General features: G+C 35.9%; 1 protein-coding gene across 13 annotated transcripts in view; it reads left to right on the forward strand.

The window, feature by feature from the left end:
* Positions 1–22,482, forward strand: part of LOC143143954 (uncharacterized) — a 313,357-nt gene that overhangs the window by 176,752 nt on the left and 114,123 nt on the right. The window lies entirely within an intron of this gene.

The following is a 22,482-nucleotide window of genomic DNA, read 5'->3' on the forward strand; positions in this document are numbered from 1 at the left end:
TTCATACAAAAATAAATAATATAATTGTAACGGACGTATATGCACGAAAATTAATAGCTTTTATTTCTGGTTTTTACATTGTTAATATAACGTACTATCATTTGTGTACGTAATTATTTACTTGTACGTAATTAACAATGTAAAAACCGAAAATAAAAGCTATTAATTTTTATGTACCTACGTCCTTTATAATTATAGAAGTGACTACTTTTCTGTCAAACTGATCGCCAATTGTATATTTTTTATGTCTCATTTGTCAACGAGTAGCTTTTCAATTTTAATAAAAATTCTGATGGTTACACGGATTCTGGTATATTTGTTACGTTGGTTCGACACAAATTAATTTATCGCAATTTGCGTATTACCTCAGAGATGGTAGAATAGTAACTAATCGTCTGAATTACAGTATTATTATTTTGTTTTAAAAGTACCTACATACTATATTATTTTCTTTGTATCCTGTACTAAACAAGTTGTTAGATTCTCTAAAGTATTACCCTGGCACGAAGAATTAAAAATACTTCACTGAACACTGTAAGCTTTAAATCCAATAGAAGGTATTGGGTAATTTTACAAATTAATTCTACTCGATTAAAACTTCCTGCCATTTTTTTTTTTTTTTTCATACAATTTGGCAAAGAAACTCGAGGATATTGGCATTGAAATTTCTAGCATCTGATGGCCTTAAAAAAAGTCTACGAGAAAATACTTAAACGTAACGTGAGATAGTTTTAGAAACGAAGGATATATTTCGTCGGGATGGAAATAGCGAAGGTGTCGTCGAGATAATAAATTAACGACACAAAGTTCCGTTTAAAACTTTAATACTATTACGACGCACGCAAGACAGACCGAACAATAGAACATAAGAACGTGGTTGGTAGCACGCGTTGTGGGTTACTAACCGGACGGTTCCGCCAGATGGCAATACATCCGCCGATCGTGTATCGCACGATGTTAAACGATATTTGTTACATGTTAACAATGATTATACGAGTTTAATGGTAAACGTTAAAACATTTTCTGTCCTTTTCAGTATAATAGTAATAGTATAATAATAATAATAATAATATTCATGAAAATAAGTATTGTTTCATTGTATAAAGCACATTGAAAATTGTCGTTCCTTTTATAATATTGAACAGGACCCATCGATGTTGTTTTTAACTATTAATTGAATACTATTCTACCAATCCTCGGTTTCAAGGCGCAGAGTCGTTCTTATCATTGTTTTTGTTCGTTCGGTGCGAGATGAAACTTCAAATATTTATATTTTTTGTTATATGTCTGTGGTAGTGCTCTCGATGAATCGCAGAGGTTTTCCCGATGAAAATGAGCCCAAACATGACCCTATCCGAATTATTTTTTATTCGGCGTGAAATGAAATACTTAAAAATTTCGCAATTACGCGTGTATTCGAATAAGATCGTGTTCAGATTCATTTTCATTTGGAAAACATCGCCGATGGTATATACTCATGGTGGTACGACAAATATATAAAAAAAGGTAACACTGATACGCGAAATCGAATTTACAATTATCGATACATGTATGCGGGGTGGCATCAAATTGATTAGAACTAGGTATAGTCGTGGAAAAGACTTCCGATTGGTAGGACGTTGGTCACTGATGTCGTTCTACCAATTGGTAGCTTTTTGGTCTCTGTAATGCGAGCACCATCCATTGTAATAGGTTGTTCAGTAAGTTTTATCGAACGACAAAACTTATTGAACAGTACTGTTCAACGTAGTACTGTACGATGAGTTTTATCGAATGACATTGAACCTCATTGTAGTACTACATTGAACAGTACTGTTCGATGAGTTTTATCGAACGACATTGAACCTCATTGTAGTACTACATTGAACAGTACTGTTCGATGAGTTCTATCGAACGACATTGAACTATATTGTAATACTAAATTGAACAATACTGTTCGATGAGTTTTATCGAACGACAGAACTTATTGAACAACCTAGTATAGTCGATGGAGGAAATCAAACTAGTACCAGTACTACATTGAACAGTACTGTTCGATGAGTTTTATCGAACGACAGAACTTATAGAACAACCCAGTACTGTTCAATAAGTTTTATTGAATGACAAAACTTATTGAACAACCTAGTATAGTCGATGGAGAAAACAAAACTAGTACCAGTACTAGTAACAGTACTGTTCAATGAGTTTTATCGAACGACATTGAACTATATTCTAGTACTACATTGAACAGTATTGTTCGATGAGTTTTATCGAACGACATTGAACCTCATTGTAGTACTACATTGAACAGTACTGTTCGATGAGTTTTATCGAACGACATTGAACTATATTCTAGTACTACATTGAACAGTACTGTTCAATAAGTTTTATCGAACGACAGAACTTATTGAACAACCTATTATAGTCGATGGAGAAAAGAAAACTAATACCAGTACTACATTGAACAGTACTGTTCGATGAGTTTTATCGAACGACATTGAACTACATTGTAGTACTACATTGAACAGTGCTGTTCGATGAGTTTCATCAAGCGACATTGAACTACATTGTAGTACTACATTGAACAATACTGTTCAATAAGTTTTATCGAACGACAAAACTTATTGAACCTAGTACAGTCAATGGAAAAAACAAAATTGGTCGCGTTATTACACATGGACGCATGGTCGAGTAAGAAATTCCTTCCTAAGCGTATCTGATACGCGAGGAAAGCTGCCCATAGTGTGCAATGATCGTGCATCTGTTGGTGTAGTTAGTTTTTTTTTAACCCGAAGGTATACTGTTCTTGTTCTTTTTCGATGTTGCGTTCAATTCACTGTCCTTTTCGAACGGTTCGTTCGAGTTCCAGCGGTTATGAAAATGAATTCTCGACCCGACCTCAAATTCAAGGCAAACGGAGAACCCGATTTCCTGCCTTAAAACCGAGGATTACCCTACGCGAGCTAGTTATACAGGTGATTCTAATTACCTATCAAAGAGAGACATTACGTGCACATTTCGCTTTTCGTGTTGTTTCCGGAAAACATATTTTGAATTGACATTAAAAAAAAAATTGATTTTTCATATCCTCCGAAATCGATGCTGGTAATTGATAGTGGATCGGGGAATGTATTTCTAAGAAACCGTCAAAGTCGAAAAATATGAAAAACGAAATGTGCATTATTATTTATCAAATGTCGCGTTGGCGAAAGTGCAACGCAAATGTTTCTTACGGTACATACCATTCAAGGGATTGTAAATAATAGATAAATAAAGATAGAGAGAAAAATATAATATAGGAATAAAATAATATATAAAAATAATGGAAAAATTAGTAAAAGTAGAGGAGTAGAATTTTATCTCTCACGAGATTCGAACTCCGTTGCAGCTGTACCAATGCTTTTAAGAAAGTACTTGTAAAACGAAATTACAAAAATTAAATGTCAAATGTATTTATAAATAATGAGCAATAACAAAAAAGCTCAAATATGTGTCTACTTATTTTTGCCGTGGAATCGTCAGGAAATGTTCGAAAAAATTCCCAACTGTCTATTGGGACTTCTTGTAAGATTTTAAATTTACGAATGTCGCGTATTTCTCTCGAAACCGATAAACTTCGTTTACGAAAACAACGGTGCTCGATTGTCAGCAAATCGGTTAAGATCGATGAAAAGAATAAGACTATACCATCTCGACGAGTGAACGTGGAGTCGTCTCTGGACAAACGTGTGAGTCATTTTCCATTATCGCCAGAAAATATAGTTTAGAATTTCAATTTCTCCGACTTGAGGAGCACGTTGGCCTCCATACATAAATTATCCGATTTTCATTTCGCTAAACGACAATGCACAATTATGCAAGCGCGCGTTACGTAAGCGCGAGTCTGTTAGTCGTTGCAACGAACCGGGTCTCGAGCATTATTGTTAATTAAGAAATACGCATTGTTTAAAATTGACACCGATATTCCTCGAGTTTTTACATCCCCATAGCTGCCTAAGCAAACGATTCGACAGTGTCTACGTTTGCGAAAAGAAATCTTGTAATACTCGTGGTGGTACAAGCGTAATAATTATCAGTCACCGGCCACGACTATCAATTTCAACTGTAAAATTATGGCAAGCTTATTAGCATACTTTCACCCGGTGAAGCAATCGGAGGTCAAAGAGAGAATGAACGTGTACTCGGTCTCAATCGAAGTTGCAATTGACAGGGGAAGTGAAATTTCTTTGGTTAGAACAGCTCGAGCGATGGAGATCGATATTATCCGGCTTAACCGTCCATTCTGCTACTTATTCACGATTCTATTAGGTTTCTTGTACTATTACAATAATTACGTTAAAACAGTCAACAGATACAGAACGAACCCTAATAGGATCTTTACGAAGCTCGATGTTTCCACGGAACCGAATTTACTATTTTTAAAGCATCCACAATATTTTTTATCCATTCGTCATAGTTTTCCTCTTCGATTCACAATTTTAATTCTTCCCTCGCTTTCACTTCAAAATCACAATTTTTCAATACGAATTGAGCTATATCGACGTATCTACACAGATTATAAACGATTCCAATTCGTTTTCGATAACAATAACCGATTATACGCACGAGCTGTGTCATCATCTACAGAACGATGTAGAATATAGGTTGTTTTAAAACAATTAACACTAGAACTACCGATAGATTCCAGTATATCAAGGTGTTCCTCAAACGTATCTCAGGAGAATCTTCCGAAATTGATTACATCTATAGAACGAAAAAAGTTATAACAGCTTTTGAAAAATGCTGTGGAATTTCAAGTAAATTTCTTTTTCAAAGCAATCGTAACCGGTCATTTTGACTGGTCGGTAAATCCAGTGTTAAGAAATAATGAGAGTGTTCGTTCGAGACACTACCGACGATAAGTAGACTATAAACCGAGGTAAATTACTCCGATTGTCACTTTGGTCACTTAACAATGAGTCAAAGTGGAAGTGAAAAAAAAAATAATTATAGAGGAAAGTTTGCACGCCATCGCGCATCAACGGAAGTGTTCATCGAGTAAGGATCGCAATGAATTACTCTCGAAGATCGTACGTATCTTCTAATAAATGTTTCGATCGCTGCTCGGTATTATGTAACAAGTGGAAAGAGTAAAAAATGTGGCGCGAGTTTCGCGTCTGACGCAGTCACGACGCTGAAACGAAGGAACATTAGCTTCGTTACAGCGACATTAATTCATAGACGTCGAAAAAGAACGGTACAAAGTGTATCGTCGTTGAATTACTGCTCTCTGTTCGCTGAAAAGGTTAATCTGAAATTCCTCTTGCTTTGCCAATTAACGTCGACAGATGCTTGCCTTATCAGGCGATGTTTCATCGAAACGGAATCTGTTTAATTCCTGACGCGAATTCTCCGGCGAGGAAGGACTAGCTTTGTCAGTAATTTTCAACGAGGAAAAGCATCACCGATTTTATACGTTTCGTGCAACACGATAATTCGCGTTGCTCGATACACGGCGTTAAATTATTCAAACGGTAGCTCATATTCAATTTTCTTTAATCGCGCAACGATGCGTGCCGTATTAACAACTTTATCAATACAGAGAGGTTTTTATATATATTTTTTTTCTTTCTTTTAATTATAAAATAATATCAGACGATATACGTAGATTCTTTGGCCCTTGTAGCGATTCAAATCCGTGAATTATTTCGCAGACGTTCGAATAATTTTACCGAATGAAATGTAAACCGTGGCTGCGAATATTTCGTACCTTATTCTCCGTTTCCTTTTTCGTTTCGTCGAACGAGACGAAAATCTAAGTTATCAAATCCATTTACGTAACGTTCCATGGTGTTTGTGTAAAGCAATTTTACGATAAAACCGGTTAAGAGGTTTCTGGTTAAAGTTTGATAAGTTTCGAAGTATCGAGCGACTCGTACGGAATTACTGTAATTAAAAATTGTTGCCTCCGCGAACCAAGTTCGAGCAAAGTCGCACGGTAGTCATTGGAAATATGGAGATGGGCAAAATTAACGAGAAACATTGGTAAAGTTCGACGGGGATCGTTTGTTTGAATTGTCGTACTCCTGGAACATTTCGAACGATCTTGTACGAGAATGATTATGCAGCGTTGGGACGGGTAAGAGGTATTTTAAGATCAGGATGTTCCGACTTGACTGTATTCGTGAAACTAGTTTCGGTGAGATTGAGAATCCGCAGCTCTATTAACAAGGTTCAATCTTGCGAATTATTCGTGCGTGCTTGGCAATAACCATCGGATAATACAATAGAGGCTGGCTCGTCGATGAAAGGAAACGTACGAGAGATAAAAGCTCCAGGAACAAAATGAAACCATTTTTCCTGCTGATCGTTATTGCGATGCTAACTAAAACATTCGAGGGTCACGAAGGCCTTGGAAATCATTTATTAACCAGCATTATGAACTGGGATTCGTGGATAGGTATACACCGCACGTAGTTAAGTTTGTCCATGGGTTGTTTTAACTATTCCTGGTCGTAGTCTGATTTCCGGAAATCCCAAGGCGATACACTCGAGGAAAATTATTCAACTTTCCTGCAGAGACACCGCCAACTTTCAAAACAATCTCGAGCTACCAATTATTCGCGACAGATTCACCTACATTTTGTACAAATTTAGCAATAGAAGGATTTAATGTCAATTTTAAAAGCACGTTCGATCGTATTGGTCTCTATGGAAAATTCAACGAGTTGCAAAGATTTTTGTTGATAATCGATTACTTTATCGCAATATTTAAATACTTGATAATTCTATGAATAAATAGTTATGCCAGTTCGACGAAATATCTTCTAACGATTTTTTAAAATACTAGGAATACAAATTTTTGGAATAGTGGAACGATGAATGGACACATTTTACCACGTTTTTTTCTATCAAGAGTGGACGAAATTTTTTCGAGAAATTTAACAACGTTGAATGATATTGAATAAATTCGGAATTGGGTAAACCAGACTTGTCGCGTACGAACATAATTTCCAAAGTGAAGCATTCGAGTTACGATGAATGCATATTATACTCGACTGAAAGAAAATCTTTGTATCTCGAAATAGACGTCAATTGGAGACAACCGAAATAGAAAAAATTAATAACAGTCTGAAAAGGGGGAGGCGCGTGAATTCGCTTAAAGTGTTAAACCATCGTTGCTAATAACGACCTTGGGGCAGCCGATGTGACGCAAAATATATATATATATTAAACAAAAAAGTAGTAACGAATTTGACGATCAGAGTCCAAGAATCGTGTAACAACGTGGTAAACTATAAACGATAATTTCATTTTTATACCGTACGCTTAAAAAATTTACTCTCAATGTCACGCGACGAATTTTTCGTGCAATTGCATATAAAAAACATAGTAAATAAATTTTCTTCGTACACGGTTTCATTTTTGAAAAAAAAAATCGATTTTAAATCTACTTGGGTCACGTGCACGATCAAACTTACTATAGATGTCTGTTACATTAGCACGTGATCTTTAGAAGCGTAATTTATAAGCAAAATTATCATTATCCTACTATTAGCTCTGTACGCTTTGCCCGTAAATACGATAAGGAAGTATAGAGAGATGAGCGAAGTTAAGATTTATTAGAGAAGCGCGCGTTTAGGCTATCTATCTTCAATGACCATTTTCTCGAAAACGAAGCTCAGTGTAAGAAAATTTTATTCGAAATTTCGATTTACTTTGACGCGTAGAATCGGTCCTCCTTCGTTCACGGAAGAGATCTGGAAGCATATTTATGAGATGTTTGATGCTTTCGTGACTCGAATCTCAGATTTCCGGGCATAAAACGCGTCCTTTGAAACGAAATACTACCGTTTCGATTTCAAGTTTCTGCAGTTTTAAAAAAATGTTACCTTTTGAATTTTAAACGTGTTTTTCTCAAAATGGTTGTAACAGTGCACTCGTCTATTTCTTCTTGACACAATTTAACTTTTTTCTTAAAAAAACCTGCCTTTTCTAAACAAATCAATGTTTTAACAAAGACAATCGTGCAACGCTGACTGCATTCCTGTAGTTTCAATTTAATTAAATTCTGACCATTAAAAGCAGAAGTTTATCAATTTTATGAAAATTGACAAATATATTGTACAAAATAAATTCCTCCCTAAACGAATCAATTGTTTTAACAAATCCAATCGTGCAACACTAGCGACATTTCTCTAGTTTCAATTTAATTAAATTCTAATCGTTAAAAACGAAGAAGTTTATCAATTTTATGAAAATTGACAAATATATTGTACAAAATAAATTCCTCCCTAAACGAATCAATTGTTTTAAGAAATCCAATCGTGCAATGCTAACTACATTCCTGTAGTTTCAATTTAATTAAATTCTGACCATTAAAAACGAAGAAGTTTATCAATTTTATGAAAATTGACAAATATATTGTACAATACAAATTCCTTCCTAAACGAATCAATTGTTTTAAGAAATCCAATCGTGCAACACTGACTGCATTCCTGTAGTTTCAATTTAATTAAATTCTGACCATTAAAAGCAGAAGTTTATCAATTTTATCAAAATTGACAAATATATTGTACAAAATAAATTCCTCCCTAAACGAATCAATTGTTTTAAGAAATCCAATTGTGCAACGCTAGCTACATTCCTGTAGTTTCAATTTAATTAAATTCTGAGCATTAAAAACGAAGAAGCTTATCAATTTTATGAAAATTGACAAATATATTGTACAAAACAAATTCCTCCCTAAACGAATCAATTGTTTTAACAAATCCAATCGTGCAACACTAGCGACATTTCTCTAGTTTCAATTTAATTAAATTCTAATCGTTAAAAACGAAGAAGCTTATCAATTTTATGAAAATTGACAAATATATTGTACAAAACAAATTCCTCCCTAAATAAATCAATTGTTTTAACAAATTCAATCGTGCAACACTGACTGCATTCCTGTAGTTTCAATTTCATTAAATTCTGAGCATTAAAAGCAGAAGTTTATAAATTTCACGAAAATTGACAAATGTATTGTACAAAGTATGCACTTTCAATACACCTACGAAGTATTTCTATTCGAATTGCATGTCACCGAAAGAAATTTCAAGTATTAACGTTACAATCGTCCCGAAAGACGTTATCCTTTCGCCATCGATGTTTCGTGATCTCTTCGCCCGAGAAAGTCAGCTGCAATTCCAACGAAGCGTTCGAAACGTATTTTCCGAAAGCTTCTGTCCAGAATTTCGCGCCCAATTCGCGAGCATATTTACGTTTCTATTAAACGGTCCACCGTAGTGTAAATATTTCGATTATTTCCCATCAATTCCCATCGAACACATCGATCTACGTTTCATTCTTTGCGAGAAGCTGCCGGGTATTTTTCCCACGAAATTATGGCTGCGATGCGTTTTGGAAACGATGAAACAATTGTTGCGCAAATAACGCGCACTCTTCGAGAGAAACGCACGTTCTCCGCGAAAGTGAAAGCGTCTACGTATTTATAAACGACGGTGCCTAATTGTTGTCTAAAAAGCGGGTACGCGTACACAAGGGCCGAGTGCACGCATATAAATTCAGTTCGCCCATCGACCGTGAAAAATGGTCCCCGATATATTCACCGACACCACCCCGTGCGGGCGTTAGCGATAAGGGAAGGCACGTGTTGTGTGAACCTGAACTCGGCACGATGGCTCGAACGGCGAAAGGATAGAAAGGGTTGTATAGGTGTGTACGCGCGAGCCACGGGAACTCTGGTCGATGCCCGTGGGCGTAGAACAGTTTACAACTGCATATCCGAGCTAGGGAAGTGTGTTACTACTCGAGCGTAACCGAGAGACCTCGACCAATTTAAATGCGCGATCGCCTTCTACGGATCTTCATCGACCCGGTCAAATGCACGCGGATTATCCTTCGGCGAACGCGCGCGGCTACTTTAATCGCACGACGGAGGAGAAGACCAGCATGCATTTTAACACTCGAACGGTTATCCCGGTCTAGAATTTCAAAAGAACCGATTTCCTTCGCGTTTCATTTTCTTCGATCGTACGTCTTTGAAAATGAACCTGCAAAATCACGAATACGCTTTAATTCGTGGAAACGTCGACGTATAGAGGTTTCGATGTACGTATGTGCATTTATGATACGTGCGAAATTGGCAAGAGAGCTCTAAACGAGTTTTTCGCAAAGATCTATCGATGGGTATCTCAAGATCCATTTGAACGATTTCATTCATATTTGGAGAGAAGCTTCGGTAGATGTGCTTTTATCGCTGGGATTAGAGATTCTTAGAAATATTGAGTTTTACTATTTTTTTTAACACGCTAAACGCAAAATAAAGCTATAGAATGTAAATTCAGAATTTAAAGTTTCGATATTTTTTTTTATTTATCGAGTTTTTGACTTCTCTCCAGTTTCTACTTTAAGTATATCCTTTTTAATGAAAATACTTCCTCACCTTCTGTTTCCGATCAGAGAATCAGCTGGAATCGTAGAAACCAATCAAACATCTTTTTTTAGAAGAGCCATTAAACAAGAAGTTACAACTCCAATAATTTTTAACATTTCTGAATGAAAAATGTACTGTACGTACTTATAAGATGGATAAACATATCTGGAAAGTCTTGCTGCAAAATAGTCAACCTATCGTTAAAAAAAAAAATCATAAAGGAACCGAATTAATGACAGCAAGCAATATCCCCTTATCGGACGATTTGTTTTTTCTATCTTTCTCGGTTCCCGGCATTTTTTAAGAAAATTAAATAAACATGTACGTATTGTTTTAAAGCGTTGCAGTTTTATTATATCAACACTATTTTTGATAAAATTTTACAAAGTTATTTATTTACGCGTCTAGTATTTCTTCAGAATACTATATTTTGTAAATCGTTCACCTTTGGGAATTGGAACCTGATCAAATTTATGTCTATGTATATATATATATTTTTCGCTCTTTTTTTCTTTGAGGTGCAGACAATTCACTATCATAATTAAAAATATCACTTTCCTCATCACAGTTCTCCGATTCATTATCACTTTCCACATCGAATAACTTATGTGAACAAATTTCCCCACAGTTTTCCTCAACTTCCAAAGAAAACTCTTTTGTGCTTGTCATTTTCACGGTTACGAAATTACTAAAAAATATTATCTAAAAAGCAAAACTGCGCAGTAGATTCAACGGAAGATAGTAGAACAATTAATGGTAGAAAGATAAAAGCTCGATGCGCACAAAAATGAAAAACGAACCCAGCTTAATCTTCGAGCGGTAATCATTATTTTCGTAACGCAGGTGGTAACGTGACGTCAAATTGACTCCGTATCAATAACGGTGACTTGACGTCAAATTGACTCCGTATCGTCAGTGATGACGTGACGTCAATTTGATGCAACCTTAGATGCAGGTGTATTCTACATGTTGACGTTATTATTTCTTATTCTCTGGATAATTTTATCGTATTTGTAACATTTTGTAAACGAAATGTACTTTTTTACGAATACAGTTACAATAATGAATTTTATTTCGATTCATTTAACAATGATGAAACGTAGATATATTGAAAGTACATTTTAATACAAAATTTTTTAAGACGTCAAGTCGCCATTAATTGATACGGAGGAAAGTTGACTTCAAGTCACCGCTATTGTTAAGGAGTCACTTTGACATCAAGTCACTGTTATTATAGCGATACGAAGTCGATCTAACGTATATCAATATTAGCTGTCAATTTGACTCCGAGATCGGTAACGATTCAAGTAAAAACGTAAATTTACGTAAATTTAGAAGGTCAGAATAAAAAGTTACTTATCTTTTATTCGTTGTTCGAAACTTTTATCTAAATTCATCGAAATTTATCCGAATTATTGAAATTCGGGCAAAACGTGATAAAGTTGAATCGCTAAAAACGATAATTTTGATTTATTCTTCGGTGAGAATTTTTTTTGTTAATTTCACATCCACAATTACAATTGCACATCTAACCAACCCAGCCTTAACTTAAAATATTCGTATAAATAATTAAACGAAAGTGTGTCGAAGAGTAGGTATATCTAGTTCAAATAGTTTTATTCGTATAGAGGTTTATCGATCGGTGACTCGTATTCGACCAATCGAGAGTCGATTGTGTTTCTGTGCCTCGAGTGCATTTGTGGTAACACATGTGAATAGAATCGTTGAGCCGGTTACACCATAGAAATTAAAACAGGTTGTATCGTCGGAGATACGAAAGAAAATGTTAAGACAAAGTTGAATGGTTTTCGATGTTCCGCCTCACTGTGTAGTTATTATGCATTAATGTATATGCATACAAATGCATTTATCTTTTTCAATTTACGTTTCGTTTCATTCTTTGCGAGAAGCTGCCGGGTATTTTTCCCACGAAATTATTCATTTCTGGTTTATTTAATTATCGTTTTATTTACAACTCGAGGCAACGATAAACTCTGAACGTACATAGGCAGAAGCAATATTTTGCAAACCTAAAATTAAAATAATCGTCGAATTTGGATAAAGAGAAAAAAGTACCGTTTTTAAAGATTCTTTATCATCTTCGATGTCGATTTAATTGCTAAAATTTGTCAGAAATATTTACACGTTTTTATTGTCACGCATGTTGAAATGTAAAGTACACGAAGAAATGGAAAAAGAACTATTCTCAACCGTTCTTCCTCTGTTTATTTTCAATTTCCAGTTTAATTTTTGAAACAGAAAAAACTCCACACCGATTGGTATACTAAATTAAATACAGCGGGTTCGTTAAAAAAAAAGAAGTGTAACCGTACTCTGCAATTGCTTACACGCTTAAAAATCTGTAACGATAATGCACAAAATTCGAGTGTCCTAAACCGCTTAATTTCTTGTTCAATTTTCTCCGTAAACGAAGAGACCTTTGAATTAAAAAAAAAGAAGTGTAACCATACTCTGCAATTGCTTGCAATCTTAGAAATCTGTAACGATAATGCACAAAATTCGAGTGTCCTAAACCGCTTAATTTCTTGTTAAATTTTTTCCGTAAACGAAGAGACCTTCGAATGTTCCATTAATCTTTTCGATCGAATTTAAACGGATCAACACCATTTGGGAGTGAAATTCATCGTTCGAATAAAAAAAGCTTGTCCATTTTTACGCGACGCACGATTTAAAAAATTGGAGTCTTTCGAAAAGGAAAAATCTCCTCGCGTTGATCGTGGAAGCACGCCGGTGCGATCGTCAAGATCGATGGCGTCCGATCGTCAGGTAGAACAGGTGTTTAGCCGTGAAAGTGCGATTGCGAGGAGTGCCCTCGCAACGAAGCGATATTCGATGGAAGAACATGAGTAGTCAGGCTGGTGCTTATGTAGGTAGAAGGTAGATAAAGTGCCGGTGGCGTAACGAGAAGACAAATATGGGACTTTGCCGACGGATCGATTTAGATTATTCTATTTCCTTTTCTTATTGGATCGTACATGGGAAAAAACCCCGCAAATCGTCGCTCGCGGAACGAACCTTCTCTAAGATCTCGGTCACATTTGGGTCAAAAGGATAGTGATTTTTTCTTTCTTTTTTTTCTCCCAGTTTCCTTCCAGCACGCGATGGGAGAAGAAAATCGATACAACTTTGTCGCTCGTTATTAGAAAAATAGGCAAGGAAACGATTAAATTTTTCGATTCAATTTTTCTTGTATTCGGTATCGTATCGATGAGAAATTTAAGTAATGTTTACATTTTTATTTACTTTTATTACTCGATTTAGGATAAACCACGCGTAAATAACGTTTCTTAGGACTTTAAATATAAAATTAATGTAACGAAAGTGAAAAGGTTTAGGATCATTTTAAGCTCGAAGGGACAATGCGAGATGAAATGAAGAATGAAATATTGTTTCAAAAAGTTGCAAATAGTGTTTAATTTAGTCCTAATTGTTCAAATTTATAGTGTACTTTTGCTGTTTTGAGTTACGTTCAACGAAAGGGTTTTAGACTGTTTATAGTTTATAATTTGTAATTTTTTCCATCTTATTCGATGTTATCGATCATGGTCGAAACAATCGTATTAATTACATTTCAAACGATAAGAGTATGTTGCGTACTCGTGGACAATTTCAAACTAAAAGATGAATCACGAGAATCATGGTTTCGATTCTGTATACGTGTCTTTGTTATAATTTTTATTATCGTTAATCTAATCAGAAAAGTATGACTTAATTTTTACGAAAAATATAGAAAGAACTTTGACAATAAGTCACTTCTTCTTGAATAAAGAAATTTAGATAAATAGGGATTTATTCGTGAAATAATTGAACGATATTGTGTAATAATAAAGCTACATTTGAACTTCGTTAAACAATCATCGCCCTTTTAAAATACAAAATGTTAAAACAGAAAAGTACCGTTTTTAAAGATTCTTTATCATCTTCGATGTCGATTTAATAGCTAAAATTTGTCAGAAATACTTACACGTTTTTATTCTCACGCATGTGGAAATGTAAAGTACACGAAGAAATGGAAGAAGAACTATTCTCAACCGTTCTTCCACTGTTTATTTTCAATTTCCAGTTTACTTTTCAAAACTTGTCAATCGCGAGTTTCGATTAAAATTCTTCTTCGAGTGAACCTCGAAAGAAGAACGAGCAATTATTCTCAAACCTTTGTTTCTTTAATTCATACCGGTTTAATTATCAAAACATGTACATCGTTAAACGAATCGTGATTCATCTCAAGCACGTTCCAAAAAAAAAAACCCATCGTTTCGGAATTTTTCAATTCGGTTCGGTTAAAATCCGCTAAACTTGATCGAAAGTGTGAAAATGTTCAAAGTGTACGTACATCGAAGAAATTCTGTAAAATGAAAAATCATTCCCCGGGGTTTCACAGCGATCCTCGATCTCGGTTCCATCTGTTGGAACGATTTTTTTCTCGCTCGAATAACTTTCAGTTCTGCGTCGTTAAAACTGTCCTTTGAGCCCGATCGACGATTAGTGTGGAGTCCTGTTGGAATCGGACGCCAAGGAATCTCATAAACTTATCGCGCTTAATTCAAACCGGGTATCAAATTCCGGTGCGTTCGTTTCCAGCGATATAATCACGTCATTATTCTCCGAATTCTATAATATCGTATTTTATGGTCGGTTGAAGGATTCGACGTTGCGGTCGCGAGACTTTTCCCAAATAAAAAGTTCTTCGACAATTATCGGTTCACGGAGTTGCAGATACTTTGAATCGCTCGTTGCGCGATCGTATAATATTTTTCGTTCTAATACCAGGGACGTAATACAATCTGACTTTGATCGTTACGTCTTCGATTACTCTATGTTGTATGTTTATTCGAGAGAGAACTCCATGTCACTGCGAGAACGCGTATTTCATCTATTTAACACTAACTACCGACAGATTTCGTAATAGTAAAGTATATCTTATATATAAAAAAGAAAACCAATCGATGAGGAAGAAGAAGAATTGGTAAAATTGATCGCACGCGTGGAATAGAAAAATCATAACGTCTTTGGAAAAGATACCGTGGAATTTAAAGTAAATTTTATCATGAAAGTGGTTCAATTCGGTCATTTTTACCGGTTGGTAAATTTAATGTTAACCTTTGTTTTGAATCTAATCCATATTCAACCAAGACCTGCCCGAACAGTTTTCGATCCGGATAAGCTTCGAAAATATAACACTTGCCGCGCGCAGTATTTTATTTTCGAGGAAACTAATTGGACATGCGAATTTCAAAGGTTGCACGTATATTTCTACATATTTTGTCGAGCAACGAGAATTTCTTCAAATATAAATAATCGATTCCGTGTAAGTAATGCGTCATTGCGCATTGCGGAAACAAAAAGTCTCGCGACGTCCGTGCTCGATATGCTGACTCCGGTTCTGGACATTTTGCACGTAAAACGCAAAAGATTCCTATTTCGCATAAATCTGGCTATCGTTCGGACTATTACGAACAAACCTTTTATTTGTACACGTCACGTTCGAAAGATGGAGCACGATTTTTATTCGAAATTTTGAAGACTTCACCAGCGCGGCAAAATATAAAAGTTTTTCGTTTCGTACGATAAAGGGATATTTACTTTGTACGCGAAGATCGATATATTTCTTCTCGAGATATATCGATCAGTTTGCATCCTGTCATCGACACAAGAATATTAATATATTAATGGATCCTGTAACAACAAATTTATTCGAGTTTATTCCTTTCCGAGTATACTCCAGTGCCATTTATAATAATTGTGTATTAATCCAGGATCTAGGTGCTCGAATCGAAGAAAATATCAGAAACTTACTTTTGTTTAGCTTCGATGTACAATTCTGTAAGATTCGTTTCTGTATTTTATTCGTAGGTACAATTCTCGCGAAATAAATGGTGAAATTGAGCCCAGAAGCTTTGTCTACCATTTAACGGTGAAAAAGTCGATTTTTCGATTAAATCTGTAAGTGTATTTTCTGCACGATACACATCTAGGTGCTCGAGTCGAAGAAAATATCAGAAAGTTACTTTTGTTTAGCTTCGATGTACAATTCTGTAAGATTCGTTTCTGTATTTTATTCGTAGGTACAATTCTCGCGAAATAAATGGTGAAATTGAGCACAGAAGCTTTGTCCACCATTTAACGGTGAAAAAGTCGATTTTTCGAGTAAATCTGTAAGTGTATTTTCTGCACGATACACATCTAGGTGCTCGAGTCGAAGAAAATATCAGAAAGTTACTTTTGTTTAGCTTCGATGTACAATTCTGTAAGATTCGTTTCGTTTGTCTACCATTTAACGGTGAAAAAGTCGATTTTTCGATTAAATCTGTAAGTGTACTTTCTGCACGATACACATCTAGGTGCTCGAGTCGAAGAAAATATCAGAAAGTTACTTTTGTTTAGCTTCGATGTACAATTCTGTAAGATTCGTTTCTGTATTTTATTCGTAGGTACAATTCTCGCGAAATAAATGGTGAAATTGAGCAGAGAAGCTTTGTCTACCATTTAACGGTGAAAAAGTCGATTTTTCGAGTAAATCTGTAAGTGTATTTTCTGCAGGATACACATCTAGGTGCTCGAGTCGAAGAAAATATCAGAAACTTACTTTTGTTTAGCTTCGATGTACAATTCTGTAAGATTCGTTTCGTTTGTCTACCATTTAACGGTGAAAAAGTCGATTTTTCGATTAAATCTGTAAGTGTATTTTCTGCACGATACACATCTAGGTGCTCGAGTCGAAGAAAATATCAGAAAGTTACTTTTGTTTAGCTTCGATGTACAATTCTGTAAGATTCGTTTCGTTTGTCTACCATTTAACGATGAAAAAGTCAATTTTTCGAGTAAATCTGTAAGTGTATTTTCTGCAGGATACACTTATCTTTCACACCCGATGCACAGTTTATTCAGTCGTATCGTTCACCCTTTCTCGTCTCGCGATACTTCGAATGTTTCCAATGGCAGGTGACGTTGACGATAGCCGTGAAACGCAGAGCGAGTCCCTCGTCGAAAACCAAAGAGGCGGCGACTCCAGTTGCATACCGCATTCGAGGTTTGCGTATCGTTCCACCGCGATACGCTTCCTTATCTTGTTATTGCGTCTGTCACGATTTTTCCATCGCGGTCGAAACGATGAATTGACAAACACTCGCGCAACGTTCGCGAGGCTCCGTCGCGAAACAGTTCCACGATATTTTTTCATTCCGAAACGTCCCGGGAGAACTTTTATCGTTACAGGAGCCGTGCTCCAAATTCGGATCGAACCTTGGGAAGCAAACCGAAACCAACTTACAACGAAACGAATGAATTTCCACGCGAGCGAAATAAACCCAAGGTAAATGAAAGTAAAACCGATTTTCCAATTGGACGATATCACTCGGAGATTGGATTTCAATTTGGAAATTCGGATTCTTCGAATTTACAGAATTTATCCAAACATCGATGTTTGTCGTACATCGATCGTAGTAGATTTTGAACCGGTAGAATTCTCGAGTTTGTAATGTCTGAGTTTTGAATACGAGTGGGGGTACTTTTTTACGTTCTGGTAGAGTTTTCGGAGTCTTGGATATAACAAATGATATTATTTACTAATTCGGGTGCGATGAACGAGCGACGACCTTCGACTCGTATTTAAACTCGTAGTATCTACTCCGTGTACTCTTGAAAAGTACAATTACTCTTGGTCACAGAATCTAGAATCGTCGATTTTGAAACTAATTTCACGTTCGATGTTTCAAGAATATTTCGAACTAAGAAATTTGGAACTCTATAATATTAAGCCCGAGTGTGAACGCAATTTAAAATTTCAAAACACTATTTTATTTCTATTCTACTTCGGATACTATTAGACATCAAATAATACCGTATATCAAAAAGAGCATAAAATTGATCCGGAAAACTGAAGAAAAGAAATGGCGTCTACAATGCGGACTGTAATTTTTATTGCACAATACGGGAAGTAATACTCGATGGAAAATGGATTGTCGATTTTTTAACCGAGTTATCGCTCTAAAAATTGTTATTGCCAGTAAATATTCCCGTTGAAACGCGCGGCGAATTGAATCGGCTCCTATTTGAAAAGGGAAAACGGCGGAAACTGAAAGAGAAATTAATTTCGCAACGACGATAGAAATAAAATATTCGATAGCCGTGTCTCGTCAGGTTTTTCTCCTCGGTCGTTTAACACTAAAACTACCGATAAATTTCGGTATCCTGATGCGTTCCTCGTACGTGTCTCTGGGTAAATCAATGATCGAGGAAAACGAGGAACTTACGAAATTGATTGCATCGATAAAATGGAAAGAGTCGTAACGCCTTTTGAAAATACGCTATGGAATTTAAAATAAATTTCTTTGTAAAATCCGTTGAAACGAGTCATTTTAACTGATCGATGAGTCCAATGTTAAAGGTTGGATCCGATCCACTCGATCGTGTAGAAAAAAATCGATGTAACAATGGATCGGGAGAAGCGAAGAAACACGTTCGTCAATTTGTCGAAACCGAAGAGTTCCGCGCGTCGATCGAATTATTCTATTTATCAAACGGATGAAATTTCGCATGAATCGAGCCCGTTGGAACGTATTTTGATACGGCGACGTTGCAAAATCGAGCGCAGGTCAATATTGAATCGGCGTAGATTGAATAGCAATATCGCGACACGAACAATAAAATATTACGTCGGGGCAGGTTAAGCATTAACAATGGAGATACGGATCAATGCCGATACGAGGTAAAGTCGCTTTTCGTTTACGATTAGATACCGCGATGCCATCGGTGACGAACGTGTTCGTAAATAACGGTGAAAAATTAATTATAAGTAGAACACGACGGGACCTTGATTATCCGAGCAATTATCGCGCAGTAAAAATCGAGCCTGGGAACCGTTAATCGAATTTTTCTCTATTCGAGCGATCGGACAGTATCTATTCTCGTAATATATTTTTCGAGAATTATCATTCCGCGTGATCCAAAGTGTATTTTAGTTTCAATTCTCGTCTCAACAGATTTATTCGTTCCTCTATGCGCATTCCGAGTTTACGTAGTTAAAAACTCGTAACATTCGTAAGTTTTTCTCCCTTTTCATAGAGAAATCTCTTTTCCAGTTCTTTTATGCAATATTTGCGAGTTTCTTTCTGATTTCTATTATTCGTAACGAAGAGAACGTTGTAATTTTGTTAAAACTCGTACAGGGATCTTTTGTTCATCGATAAAAAGTTTATACGGTAAATTTTCGGAAATTGTGTTCAAATCGAACATCGTAATACTTGTACAAGTATTTGGGAAATCGTATCCGAAACTATCGTTTCGAAAGAAACTTATATTTTTGTATTTATGCTAAGAAATCACACCCGAGTGACATTCAGCTACGCGACGCGTTACGAAGGTATGAGTTAGGTGAACCACGAACCATGGCTAGTCGAATAGAATCAAAGTTTGTTAGTACTCGACGAAGAAGAGAAAGGAAATCTTTCGTAAAATGATATTTTTCTCTTGGTGCGTCAATCATCGCCGCTGCATGCCCGACGAAGCAAATCTTCGCAATCTCGGTGTTTCACGAAATCGCGAAAAAGTACAATTTTCTAACGTTGCGCGACGTTGCGAATTATAACAGACGACGACGAGAACGACGACGACGTTCAAATAGCTGCAATCTATGGCTACGGAGAAAGGGAAGCCCGCGAATTAGAAGAATCAGGTAAAATGGACGGGAAAAGGGAAACGTGAATGGATCATCGCCACGCAATGTCCATTGCGTTCTATACGATCGTAATTGCATACGCAATTGCGTTTCTGAAAGCGAAGATTACCCAGCGCGACTCCTTCCAAGTTCCACGTACAGATCTGCTACTCCAATGTAAAGTTTCGTAGGTTAATTTTGATTTAATACTCCAAAACGTTCGATTCTACGCATCGAATACGAAACACTTGTCGCATATTGTTCTTTCGATTTCTTTAAATTCCGTAGGTAATACATTGATTGGTATGTATCTGGATATTTGTTGGAAAGTATTATTTCCAAAAGTTTCGTATATAGTAATAATTCGTAATTCTTTTACTTCCGTCATTTTGAGATCGACGAGTTTATCCAGAAGAATCGATTTTCAGAATGCCTCGACGAAACGAAATGAACTTACACTGGATGAATTGTGGGTAGGTTTTGATTCAGCTTTAACCGAAATGTTTTATTCTGCTATATATTTAAGAAACAGTCGTGAGAGTAATTAAAATCTAAATTTCCCACGCGGTAGATATTTTAGTCTTTTACAATTATTCGTTTTAAATGCCTGTACCTATGATTCAGATTTAAAGCGAATACCATCGTAGGTTTTTGACATACAGAGAATTATGGAAATTGGATCCATTGTGTAGAAACTTAACGAAGCGTGTATACGCGATAGGTATTGTATTGAATCAGGAACGAGGATTACTCCGGTGGTCTCGATAAAATTGTAATTATTTTCAATGATCCTTTCTCGAAATTCAAAATCCATCTTTCCGCGCATTCGTGATATTTCAAAATCTCGATTTATGACTTTGGTTGAATAAAATCTTTCCAGGCACGCGTTAAGTTTATAAATGCAGAATACTGGAAATAATAAATCGCGAAAAAGTTTATTATTACCTATCATTAAAATTTCAAAACACTATTTATTTTATTTCTATTCTACTTTGGATACTATTAGACATCAAATAATACCGTATACCAGAAAGAGCATAAAATTTGATCCGGAAAACTGAAGAAAAGAAATCGCGTCTACAATGCGGACTGTAATTTTTATTGCACAATACGGGAAGTAATACTCGATGGAAAATGGGTTGTCGATTTTTAACCGAGTTATCGCTCTAAAAATTGTTATTGCCAGTCAATATTCATACTATATCCACTGGTACCAATCCCAGTACCGGTGAACGAGTTCCATTACCGATACACTTTAATGTCAGGAGTCTAATGGATACGCGATTTCATAGAAGATTATAAATTTCCTAAGATTTGCATTTAATTTCGTGTAGAAAGGTATCTCCTTAAATCCATTAGAACGAGACACGAGACCAAAGCCAGGTTAGAAAACTTTCACTTTGTCTTTGGAATTATGTCAGACGTTACGATGCGTCATATCGTCGAGCGTCCAATCGGATCGTCATACCGCCATTCGTTGGTGAGGCCTGTAGCTCGTAATGTACAGCATATATTTGCGTAGAGCGATAGGAAGCAATGAAACGCACGATAGATAACGCACGTTACTGAAATAGAAAATCGTTGTTTACACTGGAAGGATTGATTTGTGAAACTATGTTGGCCAACTATTATTCATTTCGTATAACGAGCGTTACGAGATTGTAAAGTTTCGAGACAATTTTAACGCGTTTAATACCGCGATGGATACCGGTAACCGATATTTTATACTCTTCTGCAACATTTATCATAAATGAACTGCATTAATTCTTCCAAAATTTCGAATAGTATTAACGTCATTTTGAATTATACAAAATACTTTATCGGAGATATCGAATGGTTCTAGGGTTTGTATAATAATTTGAAGAATTGTTATAATCCGATGTATTGAAGAATATTGTAAATATTAAGAGCGAGAGCGAAGGATGACGAAAACGAGCGAAACGAAATTAACAAGATGCGAGTAATAATTACAGTATAGCTACACAATTTAGAAAAAATCTTCGAGGTTATGGTCCGACAATGAGACTAAGATTGATAGAGAATAAGAATTGTAATATTTAAACATTTGCGTTACGATTTCATTCGCGACCACGGTTGCTATAATAAGCTACCGAGTCGCTCGAAGAAGTATTTGGCAACACGTTTTAATCGTCTTCTGTCGATCGTCTGAAAGTCAACGATGCTTCGAAAGATAAATTTTTTTTAGAAAAATTACTATACGTAAAGTGATGCTTTTACGGAGCATGGACATAACGCAGGAAAAATTTCTAGGTTAAGGGGAATATATTGTATCATCGGTAAGTAGCATGTGGACAGTATTGAATAACTTTTGCGTAGTCGCAAGCCTTACTAAGACCGACCAAAACGTCTGATCAATACTACTCGCGATTCCTTCCAGGACGGGACTTCC

This window comes from Ptiloglossa arizonensis, chromosome 3, assembly GCF_051014685.1.
Source record: "Ptiloglossa arizonensis isolate GNS036 chromosome 3, iyPtiAriz1_principal, whole genome shotgun sequence".
NCBI classification, from domain to species: Eukaryota; Metazoa; Arthropoda; class Insecta; order Hymenoptera; family Colletidae; genus Ptiloglossa; species Ptiloglossa arizonensis.